The sequence below is a fragment of the Schistocerca americana genome, chromosome X, assembly GCF_021461395.2.
Source record: "Schistocerca americana isolate TAMUIC-IGC-003095 chromosome X, iqSchAmer2.1, whole genome shotgun sequence".
Classification (NCBI taxonomy): domain Eukaryota; kingdom Metazoa; phylum Arthropoda; class Insecta; order Orthoptera; family Acrididae; genus Schistocerca; species Schistocerca americana.
Genome location: NC_060130.1, coordinates 220,071,539 through 220,087,418, shown reverse-complemented (window position 1 = coordinate 220,087,418; position 15,880 = coordinate 220,071,539). Strand labels below are relative to the sequence as shown.

General features: G+C 39.2%; 1 protein-coding gene across 1 annotated transcript in view; it reads left to right on the top strand.

Annotated features, from left to right (window-relative positions):
- Positions 1-15,880, top strand: part of LOC124556461 (glutamate receptor-interacting protein 1) — a 615,250-nt gene that overhangs the window by 442,176 nt on the left and 157,194 nt on the right. The gene's annotated exons all lie outside the window — the stretch shown is intronic.

Here is a 15,880-nt window from a genome sequence, read left to right as displayed (position 1 = left end):
ACTCTTTACATTGGAAACCTGGAGTGAAGTTGGCTTAAAGATTTGAAAACCTAATTCAAGTGCATTTTGCTCCATCTGTTTTCTTGATACATTATTCTCATTGTAATATGCAAGCCCACATTAATATTTAATATTCAACAATACTTATTTGATGCATTTTATGTACACAATTCCACTGCACAACAGAAAACACATACAGATAGGCACACACACACGCACACACACACACACACACACACACACACACACACACACACAAGTACAAATTTCTACCTTTCAAAATATTTGTCAATAAAGTATTTTCAGTGCACTATGAAAATATTTTAGGGACAAAATTGTTCTGTTTTTATTTTATGGTACCATATTATTAATCTTTATTCATCATTAAGGAAACTAAGATATTAATCACATGTAATCATTCTACACATCATAGGTACAGAGTAGTATAGCTTCTAATTAGGACTATTTAAAAATCAAAAAGATTTGCAAATTTGTGTAGGATGGAGGAAACATCTCAAACTGGCATATACAAGTCTTCTCTGAAGATGAAATTTCCTCAGAATGTGTATACATTTAGTAATTTACCTGGCAGCATACTTCCCCACAGATGAATTTATCTAGGATTGATATGAATATAAGGACTACAGACACATAAATTTGCGTTTTGACACTAATTCTTTATTACAAAATGTCCTAATATTCTTCAATGCTTAGGGAACCTCTTACTAGTATAGAAACTATAATTTGATATTTATGGTATTTTGCTATGAATATTAACTTCCCTCCTGTGATGTACTGAAACTTGCACTGGTAGTAACGAAAATTTTTCACCACTGCTGCTACTAATAATTGAGACAGTAAAATCAGTGACAATATATGTGATCTTAGCACAAAGTGTAAATGTGCCGTGTTATATCAAAGTCGTGCGACAATCCCAGTTTGATATTGGCAAAATGTACAGTGTGCTCATGTGACAGATGTTACTAGTCCATGGAGCAGACAATGGAATTTATGGCTGTAGTAATAGACAATAAGAAACATACAGGAAGACCATATGTCTATCAAAGAGCAGGTACAGGGAGAAAAGAAAAATTTAACTGAAACAATACTGCTACTGCTACTACTCCTACTCCTACTCCTACTCCTCCTCCTCCTACTACTACTACTAATAATAATAATAATCAGACAGTGGTGCTTCAGATTTGATTTGATTTGATTTATTATTGGTCCTGTAGATTATACAATTTGCACAGTGAAGCACATCATGATATAGGACAAGTCAATTTGAAAAATTATGTTAAGATGGTATATGACAAGAGATGACAGTTGTGGCACATGACTCACATAGCAGAATACATATAGGATATATAGACAAAATATTAAAAAAAAAAGGTGGTGTGTGATGAGAGATGATGGTGGTGCATACTGCACATAGCAGAATACATATAAGAGATACAGACAGAATATGAGTAACAAATAATAATTAAATTATCTTACTAAGTAGAAATACCTACAAGTGAATATACAGCTTATTACAAGTAATTAAAATATTGTGGTACATAGTTCACATAGCAGAATACTTATATGAGATACAGACAGAATATAGATAAGATACAATAATTAAATTATCTTACTAAGTAGAAACATCTACAACTGAATAAACAGCTTATTGCAAGTAATTAAAATTTTGTTTCAAGAAATTCATGTATGGAATAGAAACAGTGATTTAGTAGCAATTCCTTTAATTTAATTCTCATTATTTTTGGGTTTTTGCTTGTTTTTATGCCTGTTGGGAGGTTGTTGTATATTTTAATGCCCATACATTTAACCCCATTCGCATATTATTTTGTGTTGTGGGCTGTAATTTGTAACTGTGTTTTGTTTCTGGCGTCATGTGTGTGGTGGTCTGCATTTCTGTCGAGGGCATCCAAGTGCTGTACCGTAAAATGAGCTAGTTCCAATATATAGAGGCATGGCAGCAGCAGGATTTTTAGCTGTTGAAATAGTGGTTTACAGTGTTCAGTTCTTTTTTTACATTTCATTATTCTTACTACTTGTTTTTGTAACTTGAAAATTGTGATAGAATCAGAGCTCTTTCCCCAGAAGATTAGACCATAGCTAAGACAGACTCAAACAGGGCATGGTACACCAGCTTCCAGGTATCTACACTGGCTGTGTCTTTTAATGATCATAATAGATAGCAGGTTTTACTAAGCTTTTTTGACAATGCCTCAATATGTGGTTTCCAATTTAGTGTGTTACTGATGGTAAGTCCAAGAAATTTGGTGTCCTGCGTGTTCGTAATGTCATCTTTGCCGACAACTATAATTACATTGAAGGGGGTTAGATTTTGTCTAGTATGGAAGTTCATACTTACAGTTTTTTGAGTATTTATGAGTAGTATATTTGCTTCAAACCATGATTCTAAATGACAAGTAGTTTCGTTAACTGCATCTTGCAATGTGTCACCTCTACTGGTTATCAGGATATCTGTGTCATCCACATACAGAAAGGGAGTTGGTACGCAGTGTTTGATCAAAAGTTATGAGTCTTTAGTAAAAGTAATAAGAACTAGTGAGAAAGCCGCCATGGAGTATTGCGTTAGTAGCCAGAAGCAAGTAGCTCCTAATGTGGACACATCACACTAACAGATACGCAAGTGGACTGTAAGATGAGGATAGGCAAGTGCAGCTGTAAGCTGTACTGCACGGTGGTAATTGCTTAGCATGTGAGGCAATATCACACCAGGGCAAGTCTCTTGTTACAGAAAACATGACTAGATGCCAGGTTTTAATGAAATTTTGAGGCAGCGATCACTTCTCATCACTGGAGATCAGTAATGCCACGATGATGCCAGAGCTGCACCAGATAGTGAGTTAACTATGCACTGCCAGCAGCAGCCATGGTTTTGAGACCAGACTACACCTGCTGTCAGCATCAAGTCCTTCACAGGACTCAGTGCCACAGTCCCACTGATCTGCTACCTGTTCATGCTGCCACCAATGCTGAATTCTTCATGGGACTTGGCATCTCAGCACCAGCTGCCATTCAGTTCCTGCCAGAGGGCAGCGACTTGTATCCCACACACAGCCATCTCCAAGCATGACCATAGTGATGCGAGTGAAGCGAAGGGCAGTCAGGGCTCCATGCTGCCAAGGACAGTACCACATCACTGACATCAATGGCCATAACATCTAAAAGCTGCCAGCCTACCCTGGACCTGCAGTCAGCATCGCAGGGCACCAACTCAGCATACAGAAGCTGGAACCCATACACGAGCACCAGCCACGTTCAACAGAGGGAGACATGATCACCTCATTGAGTCATGACACGTCATGTATTGGAGTTAAATAAAGTCATTATTTACTATCAGAACTGTTCCACTGGGTCCTTCAGCCCACAGCCCACCTCAAGGACTTTATATTTTGAACTGTTCTATCTATATCTACATCTTCACCTACATGACTAATTTATGCAAATCCTCCCATGTGATCTCTGATTTCTCTAATTTTAGTATGATGGTCATTCCTTCCTTTGTGGAATTGTTACTGGAAGTTCATAAAAATATCTCACGTAAAAAAAAAGAAAAAAAAAACTTTTAATTAATTTAATTAATTCCACCTCATCTTATGTATCATACGCATTACACGCTCTTCCCTACCTCATCATAATACACAAAAAATACCCTTGTTTGAACTTTTTTTATATCCATCAAACCTGGAAAAGATTAAATATTGTTCTGTAATACTCCAGATGAGGACAGACAAGTGTAGTGTAGGTAGTTTCTTCAGTAAATTTGTTACATCTTCTAAATGTTCTGCCAATAAAACAAAGACTGTATTGCCTTTCATGCAATGTTTTCTATATGATGGTTCCAATTTTTAGTTGTTCCTAATTACAATCACCATGTATTTAGTTGTATTGACACTCTTTAAATTTGTATAATTTATATGTAGCTAAAATTGAAATGATTTTTTAGTACTCATGTGGATGACCTCACACTTTTAATAGTATAGGGCCAATAGTCACTTTTTGCACCATGGAGATAACATGTCTAAATCATTTTGCAATCAGTTTTGATCTTCTGATGACTAAACTAGGTGGTAAACAGCAGCATCATCAGCAAAACAGTTTAAGAGGTGTGCTCAGATTGTCTTCTAAATTAATTATATAGACTAAGAACATCAGAGAGCCCATAATACTTCCTTGGGAAACCCCAGTCCAGTCCTGTCAGTCAAAACAGACTGTGACTTTTGTGACAGGAAGTCACAAATCCAATCGCTCAACTGAGGTGATACTCTACATGCACACAATTTGATTAGAAACTGCTTGTGAGAAATGGCGTCTGAAGCCTTTTAGAAATCTATAAATGGGATAAACTTGAGATCCCTGTCAATAGTAGTCTTCACTTAATGTGAATCAAGATCCAGCTGAAATAAAATCTGAACCTGTGTTCATTATGTGTCAGTAAATGGTTTTCTTTGAAGAAATTCATAATGTCTGAACATAGTATATGCTCCAACATCCTACTGTATATTGACATAAATGACAGAAGATTACTTCTATTTCCTTTTTTGTGTATTGGTGTGACTTGTACAACTTTCTAGTCATTAAGTATGGATCTTTAATCGAATGGATAGTTATATATGATTGCTAAAAGCAGAGCTATTTCATCAACATACTCTGAAAGCCCCCCCCCCCCCCCCCCCCCTCGTGAACCATAGACCTTGCCGTTGGTGGGGAGGCTTGTGCGACTCAGCGATACAGATAGCTGCACCAGTAGGTACAACCACAACGGAGGGGTATCTGTTGAGAGGCCAGACAAACGTGTGGTTCCTGAAGAGGGGCAACAGCCTTTTCAGTAGTTGCAGGGGCAACAGTCTGGATGATTGACTGATCTGGCCTTGTAACACTAACCAAAACAGCCTTGCTGTGCTGGTACTGCGAATGGCTGAAAGCAAGGGGAAACTACAGCCATAATTTTTCCCGAGGGCATGCAGCTTTACAGTATGGTTAAATGATGATGGTGTCCTCTTGGGTAAAATATTCCGGAGGTAGTCCCCCATTCGGATCTCTGGGCAGGGACTACTCAGGAGGATGTCGTTAGCAGGAGAAAGAAAACTGGCGTTCTACGGATCGGAGCGTGGAATGTCAGATCCCTTAATCGGGCAGGTAGGTTAGAAAATTTAGAAAGGGAAATGGATAGGTTTAAGTTAGATATAGTGGGAATTTGCAAAGTTCAGTGGCAGGAGGAACAAGACTTTTGGTCAGGTGAATACAGGATTATAAATACAAAATCAAATAGGGGTAATGCAGGAGTAGGTTTAATAATGAATAAAAAAATTGGAGTCTGGGTAAGCTACTACAAACAGCATAGTGAATGCATTATTGTGGCCAAGACAGACACAAAGCCCACACCTACTACAGTAGTACACAAAAAAATTGGAGTCTGGGTAAGCTACTACAAACAGCATAGTGAATGCATTATTGTGGCCAAGATAGACATGAAGCCCATGCGTACTACAGTAGTACAAGCTTATATGCCAACTAGCTCTGCAGATGACAAAGAAATTGAAGTAATGTATGATGAAATAAAAGAAATTATTCAGATAGTGAAGGGAGATGAAAATTTAATAGTCATGGGTGACTGGATTTTGGCAGTAGGAAAACGGAGAGAAGGAAACTTAGTAGGTGAATATGGATTGGGGATAAGAAATGAAAGAGGAAGCCGCCTGGTAGAATTTGCACAGAGCACAACTTAATTATAGCTAACACTTGGTTCAAGAATCATAAAAGAAGATTGTATACATGGTAGAAGCCTGGAGATACTAACAGGTTTCAGATAGATTATATAATGGTAAGATAGAGATTTAGGAACCAGGTTTTAAATTATAAAACATTTCCAGGGGCAGAAGTGGACTCTGACCACAATCTATTGGTTATGAACTGTAGATTAAAACTGAAGAAACTGCAAAAATGTTGGAATTTAAGGAAATGGGACCTGGATAAACTGACTAAACCAGAGGTTGTACAGAGTTTCAAGGAGAGCATAAGGGAACAATTGACAAGAATAGGGGAAAGAAATACAGTAGAAGAAGAATGGGTAGCTTTAAGGGATGAAGTAGTGAAGGCAGCAGAGGATCAAGTAGGTAAAAAGACGAGGGCTAGTAGAAATCCGTGGGTGGCAGAAGAAATATTGAATTTAATTGATGAAAGGATAAAATATAAAAATGCAGTAAATGAAGCAGGCTGAAAGGAATACAAACGTCTCAAAAATGAGTTCAATAGGAAGTGTAAAATAGCTAAGCAGGCATGGCCAGAGGACAAATGTAAGGATGTTGAGGCTTATCTCACTAGAGGTAAGATAGATACTGGCTAAGGAAAATTAAAGAGACCTTTGGAGAAAAGAGAACCACTTGTATGAATATCAGGAGCTCAGATGGAAACCCAGTTCTAAGCAAAGAAGGGAAAGCAGAAAGGTGGAAGGAATATATAGATGGTCTATACAAGGCCAATGTACTTGAGGGCAATATTATGGAAATGGAAGAGGATGTAGATGTAGATGAAATTGGAGATATGATACTGCGTGAAGAGTTTGACAGAGCACTGAAAGACCTAAGTTGAAACAAAGCCCCGGGAGTAGACAACATTCCATTAGAGCTACTTACAGCCTTGAGAGAGCCAGTCCTGACAAAACTCTACCATCTGAAGAGCAAAATGTATGAGACAGATGAAATACCCTCAGACTTCAAGAAGAATATAACAATTCCAATCCAAAAGAAAGCAGGTGTTGACAGATGTGAAAATTCCCAAACTGTCATTTTAATAAGCCATGGCTGCAAAATACTAACACAAATTATTTACAGATGAATGGAAAAACTGGTAGAAGCTGACCTCAGGGAGGATCAGATTGGATTCCATAATAATATTAGAACACGTGAGGCAATACTGACCCTACGACTTACCTTAGAAGCTAGATTAAGAAAAGGCAAACCTACGTTTCTAGCATTTGTAAACTTAGAGGAAGGTTTTGATAATGTTGACTGGAATACTCTCTTTCAAATTCTGAAGGTGGCAGGGGTAAAATACAGGGATCGAAAGGCTATTTACAATTTGTACAGAAACCAGATAGCAGTTAAAAGAGTCGAGGGGCATGAAAGGGAAGCAGTGGTGGGTAAGGGAGTGAGACAGGGTTGTTGCCTCTCCCTGATTTTATTCAATTTGTATATTGAGTAAGCAGTAGAGGAAACAAAACAAAAATTTGGAGTAGGTATTAAAATCCATGGAGAAGAAATAAAAACTTTGATGTTCGCTGATGACATTGTAATTCTATCAGAGACAGTAAGGGACTTGGAAGAACAGTTGAATGAAATGGACAGTGTCTTGAAAGGATGATATAAGATGAACATCAACAAAAGCAAATTGTGGATAATGGAATGTAGTCGAGTTAACTTGGGTGATGCTGAGGGAATTAGATTAGGAAATGAGACACTTAGAGTAGTAAAGGAGTTTTGCGATTTGAGGAGCAAAATAACTGATGATGGTTGAAGTAGAGAGGATATAAAATGTAGACTGTCAATGGCAAGGAAAGCGTTTCTGAATAAGAGAAATTTGTTAACATCAAGTATAGATTTAAGTTTCAGGAAGTCATTTTTGAAAGTATTTGTATGGAGTGTAGCCATGTATGGAAGCGAAACATGGACGATAAATAGTTTGGACAAGAAGACAATAGAAGCTTTCGAAATGTGGTGCTACAGAAGAATGCTGGAGATTAGATGGGTAGATCACATAACTAATGATGAGGTATTGAATGGAACTGGGGAGAAGAAGAGTTTGTAGCACAACTTGACTAAAAGAAGGGATTGGTTGGTAGGACATGTTCTGAGGCATCAAGGGATTACCAATTTAGTATTGGAGGGCAGAGTGGAGGGTAAAAATTGTAGAGGGAGACCAAGAGATGAATACAGTATGCAGGCTCAGAAGGATGTAGGCTGCAGTACGTACTGGGAGATGAAGCAGCTTGCACAGGACAGAGTGGCATGGAGAGCTGCATCAAACCAGTCTCGGGATGGAAGACCACAATAACAACAACAACAACAACAACACTCTGAAAGGAACATAACTGGTATAGAATCTGGACTTTGCTATACAGAGAGTATCGACATCTAGATCACTTTTGTTGTCAGCTATTCTTGATCTGAATTCTGGAATATTTACAGTATCTTCTTTAGTGAAAGAATTTTAGGAAACCATGTTTTGTAACTCTGCTTCAGTGGTTCGTTCATCATGGAGTGAAGATGTTGATTGTGTCTTGGCACGAGTATACTTTACTTACAATAAGAATTTCTGTGGATTCTCTGCCAGAGTTCAGAGTTTAGTCATGGAAACTAGTAAAAGTATCTTGTATTCAAGTCTGATCTAAGTTTCATGTTTCTGTAAAACATCACCAACCTTACAGGTTTTGTATACATTTAAATCTGGTATGATTTTTCCATTGCCTCTGCAACAATGCCCTGATGTTTGTTGTGTACCATGCGGGATCTGTTTCATCTCTTGTTAATTTACATGACATGAAACTCTTAGTTGCCACCAACACTACAAGTATTTCTTTGAATTTAAGCATTATCTGGTCATCACTTACATAGATAATTTGGAAGGAATGGAGACTCTGTTTTAGGAAGGTGTCAAGCAAAATTGTATCTGCTTTTCTAAACAGATCTATTTTGCATTTATTTTTGGTCAATTTGGGCGTTATGGTACTGAGTCTCACTGCAGTGAGCTTATGTTATGGCAATCATCTATACTTTGTATGGGCTCCTGAACTACTTCCTCAAAAACATTTTTGGAGTAAGCATTTAGTACAACTTTGGTTAAGTTTATTGTCTACCACTTTAAACGTACAGTGATGAAAAGAAAATCACAACACCAAGAAGGAGCTGTGCTAAATAAACAAAAGTAAGTAGGCATGTTTCTACACCTGAAAGATGATGTTTATTCCAATTTCACACTAGTGGTGGTAGTAGCATCACTATGAAAATGTAAATCAGATTTGCTTTAAATACATGCAGTAAGAGTTGTGAGATTAGTTACTTTTGAAACTTGGCATGGTGAGTTCGTGTTAGCCAAGAATGCCTGTAAGGTGACAGACACAATTATCAACACCTCACTGAGTTTGAACAGGGTTGTGTAATAGGGGTAGAAGAAGCTGGATGTCCCTTCTGTGACACTACAGAGAAATTTGGCAGGAATGTACCCACTGTACATGATCCTGATACTGGTAGTCATGAGAATGTATGGTCACAAGAAGACTGGGCTCCAATAGCCATATGGTACTACTGAGGGAGGAGACCATTGTGTTCAGTGTATGGCTCTGGTGTATCATTCTGTATCTAGTGTTGTGATTTTTTTTCATTCAGGGCATCTTCACCAGCATACTGAAGTCAGACTGAAGCAATCACTAACTATACCTGTATGAGTCAGGTACCTATTCAAAATAAGATGGAAGTGTGAATTTTAAAATTTTCCCGGTGAATTGACTGTTCAAACAAATTTCGGGCTTGCAGCCGGTCGACGTTCAATACTTCACACGATATTTCAACTGGGCACCTGCCAGTCATCTTCAGGTGAGCCGTTGCAGACTGGTGAAAACGTCCTCCATCCACAATATATAGCGTACTGTAACTATTCTGCGCATGCGTCGAAAACTTGATAGATGAACCACACTGCCCACCAGCAGTGCCCTCGCTGGTGGAATAGCGGAACTCAGTTGCTCTCTGCGTTGCTTTGGAGATGATGGGATTCCATGCACTGTCCAGCTGGTAGCCACTGTCATGGTTTAACAGATTTTCCGCCAGTCGTATTTCTACGGATTCTTTAATAATGGAGTCCCAGAAAGACGTTGCAGTGGACAAAATCATTGTTTCCTCATACTCCATTGAATGTCCAGTAGAAATACAATGTTCAGCAATAGCGAACTTGCTTGGCTGCAAAAGGTGAGTGTAACGTTGATGTTCAGTGCAGTGTTCTTTCACGGTGCGTGTGCTTTGACCTATGTACGCCATACCACATTGGCACTGTATCTTGTAAATTCCAGCCTTTCATAGTAACAGATCGTCCTTAACCAATCCCACAAGGTCCGCAATCTTCGATGGTGGGCAGATAACCACTTTTACCTGAAATTTTTGGAGGATTCTTGCTATTTTAAATGAAGTGTTGCCAACGAAAGGAAGAAAAGCTAAATATTGTTCCGGCATGTTCTCCTCTTTATTCACTTCCTGCTTCTTAGTTTTAACTGTTAGTGCCCTGTTAATCTGCCGGATGGAATACCCATTTTTGCTGAATACTGTCTTTAGATGCGCGAGCTCTTGAGGAAAGCTATCTAGATCTGAGACAGTATGAGCTCTATGAACAAGTGTTTTAAGCAAACTCATGGTTTGCGATGGGTGATGGCAACTCGATGCTTGCATGTACAAATCAGTATGAGTAGGTTTCCGGTAAACTGAATGCCCTAGAGAACCATCAATCTTCCTTCGAACCAGGACATCCAAGAAAGGCAAACAGCCATCTTTCTCTACTTCCATCGTGAACCAGATGTTGCTATGAATGGAGTTGAGGTGATGTAGAAACTCTATTAATATATCTTCTCCATGAGGCCACACTATGAAAGTGTCATCCACATACCTCCAAAAAACTGTTGGTTTCAGGGCAGCTGATTCAAGCACTCTCTCCTCAAAATCCTCCATAAAAAGGTTGGCCACCAAAGGAGACAGGGGGCTACCAATGGCAACACCGTCAGTCCGTTCAAAATATTCTTGATTAAACATAAAATAAGTTGAGGAAAGAGCGTGCCTGAACAAAGCAGTGATATCAACAGGAAACATGTTACCAATCAGTGTCAAAGAATCTGCAAGAGGAACTTTTGTAAAAAGTGAGACCACATCAAAACTTACTAGAAGGTCTACACTGCTAAGACAAAGAGCCCCCAGTCTATTGATAAAATCAGCTGAATTTCGTATGTGATGTGAGCACTTGCCTACAAAAGGTCTCAGTAAGGAAGTGAGATGCTTAGCTAAATCATATGTAGGAGCTCCAATGTTGCTCACTATTGGACGCAGAGGAAGACCCTCTTTATGAATTTTTGGAAGGCCATACAGTCTTGGAGGTACACAACCATGTGGTCTTAAACTCTTGATGGTCTCTTGCGGTAAGGAGGAGGAATTTAATAGTGCTGAAGTTTTCCGTTGCACACGTAGACCATACATCTTATCTTTATACACACCACGAGGTAACAAGACAGTTGCATTACCTTTGTCAGCTTTCAATAACACTATGTCAGGGTCCTCTCTCAGATTTCGTAATGCAGCCCTTTCTGCAGAGGTTAAATTACTGCACTGAGTAGGAGCCTTCAACAGAGCATGGCAAGTTTCCCTTCTTATTTCGTCTGCAGCATCCAAAGGAAGACGTCGTTCAGCTTCATCAACACCACTCAAAATACTTATTAATGGCGGTGCTGTAGGTGTAGGTGCAAAATTTAGTCCCTTGCTTAATTCAGACAGCGTAGCGTTGTCCAACTTCTTCTCCGTGAGATTGACAATGGAACATCGTACCATTACCCCTTCTGGCGATGGCTTCTGTGGCAACAGGCGATCAAATTTTGATATCTGCCAACAATTAGCATCCTTGTGGATCCACTCGAACTTGGCCAAAGTAACTCCATCAACCCAGTCCCATGATACAGGAGAAAAATACCTCGCAACCTTCAGATGTAACTGGTAAAGTTCTGCTGAAATAGCATCTAACCTTCGTCTTGTGTAGCAAATCCTCTCTTTGACAATAGCATGAGCAGCCTTCTCAGTAATCTTCCATGCAGCAGCGGTCTTAATGAAATGAGTCACTCTAGCAAATTTTGGTATAATGCCATGGTCCCGACATCTCAATAAAAAGGTTACAGAACTTAAAAGCTTTGCTCTTTTACCATGTAGCTTCTCGAAACTTCGGCTATGTGAGGCCATCTCCTCCCCGTAAAGGCGTCTGATGTTAATTTTAAAATTTTCCCGGCGAATTGACTGTTCAAACAAATTTCAGGCTTGCAGCCATTCGACGTTCAATACTTCACATGATATTTCAACTGGTCACCTGGCAGTCATCTTCAGGTGAGCCGTCGCAGACTGGCAAAAACGTCCTCAGTTCCGCAATATATAGCATACTGTAACTATTCCGCGCATGCATCGAAAACTTGATAGATGAACCACACTGCCCACCGGCAGTGCCCTCGTTGGTGGAATAGCGGAACTCAGTCACTCTCTGCGTTGCTGTTTGCCACGGCCACTCTGTCGTCTTCGATTTGAGCAAACCGTGGAGATGATGGGATTCCATACACTGTCCAGCTGGTAGCCGCTGTCACGGTTTAACAGATTTTCTGCCACTCATATTTTTATGGATTCTTTAATAATGGAGTCCCAGAAAGACGTTGCAGTGGACAAAATCATTGTTTCCTCATACTCCATTGAATGTCCAGTAGAAATACAGTGTTCATATGATATCACTGCTTTGTTCAGGCACGCTATTTCCTCAACTTATTTTATGTTTAATCAAGAATATTTTGAACAGACTGATGGTGTCACCATGAGTAGCCCCCTGTCTCCTTTGGTGGATGGACATCCCTTTGATCCCCACCTCCAGTTTCCCACAGTGATGTGATGCCAACTGGCAACAACCACAAGCTGCATGACTGAAGACAGCACTGTCTGGAGCTGTGAGCAAAGGGATTCCAACTCACCTTACATACAAACACAGCATTTGCCTTTCCTAACCATAATAAAGACTGTGGAAATCTACAGTACAGAAACATGCAATAAATTTAAGATTAAACTACAAAACCACAAATACAAAACTAAATAAGCAACTAACTTCTACTTAGAAGCTCACAATATTGCACAAACAAATGCTCTACACATCTTGTGGTGCTAGAAAAGAGGTGAGTGGCTTACTGAGCTATCTACAATGATCACTAGCTCACTGCCCTGTTCAAAACGAAAGACAGTGACAGTACAGGTGGCATAAATATACACTACACAGCTACTAAAATACAAGACTACACACAATAATAAATAACCATACAAGAAATTTAAGACTGAAGTACAAAATCACACAGGCAAACCTAAATAAGTAACTCACTTCTACTTAGAAACTTGTAATGTAACAGACAAACAAGTGATCCACGCTCCTGGTGCTGCTTGAACAGAGGTCGGGGCCAGACTTCAGTTCAACTAACTCTTACACAGAAACATTTAGTAATATAGTTTTAATTACAGTTAAAGGGTTATGAACTTCTTTAAGCTATAGTTCATTTGTTATATTATCAACATAGTTACAAACTGCAGTCAGTGTAATTAATGCAGAAGTGTTGTCCTTGCACTAAAAACAATAAAACTAACATATACACTGCTGGAAAAAAATTAGTACCTCTGGAAAGCTGACATCAATTTTTATCCAATGATGGCATATGCCATGTGGGGGTAGTAGATGTACTGATAGTGGTTTGAACATCATCTGCCGCATAGTGGCATAGCTACCAGAGCACCATGTGTGTCTACCCTTTAATAGGGAATGCTCACAGCCAGGAGGCTCAGTGTGGTGTAAACATATGAAGCAAGCAATCAGACAATCCTGCTGCTGGATGCATTTGTGCTTCCTACAGCCAACTGAGAGAGTTTGAAAGGGGTCAAGTTGTGGCCTTCTGAGTAACAGGATGGTCCTTTCGGAGAATTGCCACACAAGTTGTAAGTGATGCATCAGTTGTGCAACGATGCTGGCATCAGTGGTCACATGAATATTCTCACACCTGTAGACAAGTTTCTGGACACCCACACAGCACAGACACCTGCCAGGATCATTATATTGTAAGGGCAGCAGTGGCAGATTGTACAGCTACCACTGTACAGATAAGAGGGCTTGTGAACCAAAATGTGCCAACACAAACTGTTGTGAACCAGTTATTATCAGTGGGACAATGGGCATGCACACCTCTAGCCTGTCTTCCACTCACACCACAGAGTTGACCTGCACAGCTCAACTAGTACCATCAGATGATCTCTTGGAGGATGGTCTGTGGTGTGTGGTCTTCATCAATGAAAGTAGATTCTGCCTGCATGCAGGTGATGATTGTTTCTGCATACGATGTAGACCTGGTGAGCACTGACTCATAGAGAGCAGTCATCCAAGGCACACTGGCCCCACTCCAGGCTTAACTTTCTGGGGTACAAGAAACTAAAATTCTTGTTCACCTTTGTTGTTTCGGGGGGATGCTAACCAGCACACAGAACCAGAACCTTCAGAAGGTTGTTAGACCTGTTCTTTTGCCATTCTTGCAACAGGAAGGTGATGTGTTGTTCCAACAGGATAATGCACACTGACACACTGCCTGTGAAACTCAATGTGCTCTGCAAGACATGCAGCAACACCCCTGGACATCATGATCCCCGGACTTGTCTCCAGTTGAGTATGTGTGGGATATGATGGAACAAGAAGTGACTTGTGTAACTCGTCAACCAACAAGTCTTACAGAACTACATGAACATGACAAGCAGTTATGGCATAACATAACCCAGGACAGTATTCGCCATCTGTACAATCAACTGGATGCCAGCATCAGTGCCTGTATTGCCACCCCTGGAGGTCATACCACGTACTAATATCAGTGTTTTGGCATGGGTAGATACCTGGTACTTCAGAACAACTTGTGCTATTGATCTGGATTTGTAATCATTTCATGTTCTCTGTACATACTGCTACAATCTTAACTGAATTGTAGCCTCTAAAAGGGTGTACTACTATTTTTTTCTGGCTATGTAAATGATGGTGAGGAGAAAAGGTGTAAAATGTGAGACAAATACTTCTAATAGGTACTGTAATTGATATCATATTTACTATCTACTGAAATTACAACTGTGTAAAATTCTTTGCCAACAGACTTCAGTATGTAGTCAAACTCTTTGCCTGTGAATTTAATCATCTCATCATCATCATCATCATCATTATTATTATTTGTTGCTCAGTTTCGTTCAATTACAGGCTTCATTAGTACATTGGATAAGGTAGAAATCAGTATGAAAGGGAAAACAATGAAAGCATCTAATCTAGTTTCAAATACATAAGGAAACTTAATGACAGCAAAACTTCCTCTGTTATATGGCTACTGTGTGTTATAATTGTCATTCATAGAATACAATTTAAAATTACATAAATGCATGAGTCTACAGTGGAGTGCAGAAGTCTAAAATTATGCTTATTTAATATCATGAAACTAAAAAAGAAGGTATGCAAAGTAAGAGTTGGTGGTCATATGACTCACATACTGGAAAAAATTAGTGAACTCCAATGTTGAGTTACAGTAAATATACAGCTGATCATGCACTGGTTCACAGGACCACCAGATTCATTTCTCTGACAGTGTTGTTTTGGTAAGATCCAATCATTACTGTGCTATAATATACAGGGAGACCATAGAAATGCAAAAGCACAAAAACAACTTTAAAAAGAAAAGAAGAATGACTGAAATTAGACAAGTTGTGGGCCTTAGTGCTAAATAAAACAAACAGTGCCAACTCTTTTCCACTGCAAGCACCATAATATAAAGGGTGTTCATTTTAACTGAAGACATTGAAGTATCTCAGGAACTACACATTGGATGAAAAAAAGTTATGATTCAAATTTGTTTGTCTCAGAGGTGGACATGCAATGATACCATACTCGACCCGTTATCCCACCCTGTGTGTGGGTGGTGAGAGCACAATTTTGAAATCTTAAACTCCATTTTTTATTGCAGATTATGATTCTAGGGCAAAATATACATACTCTTGTCTGAAGCATTTTCTTTGTT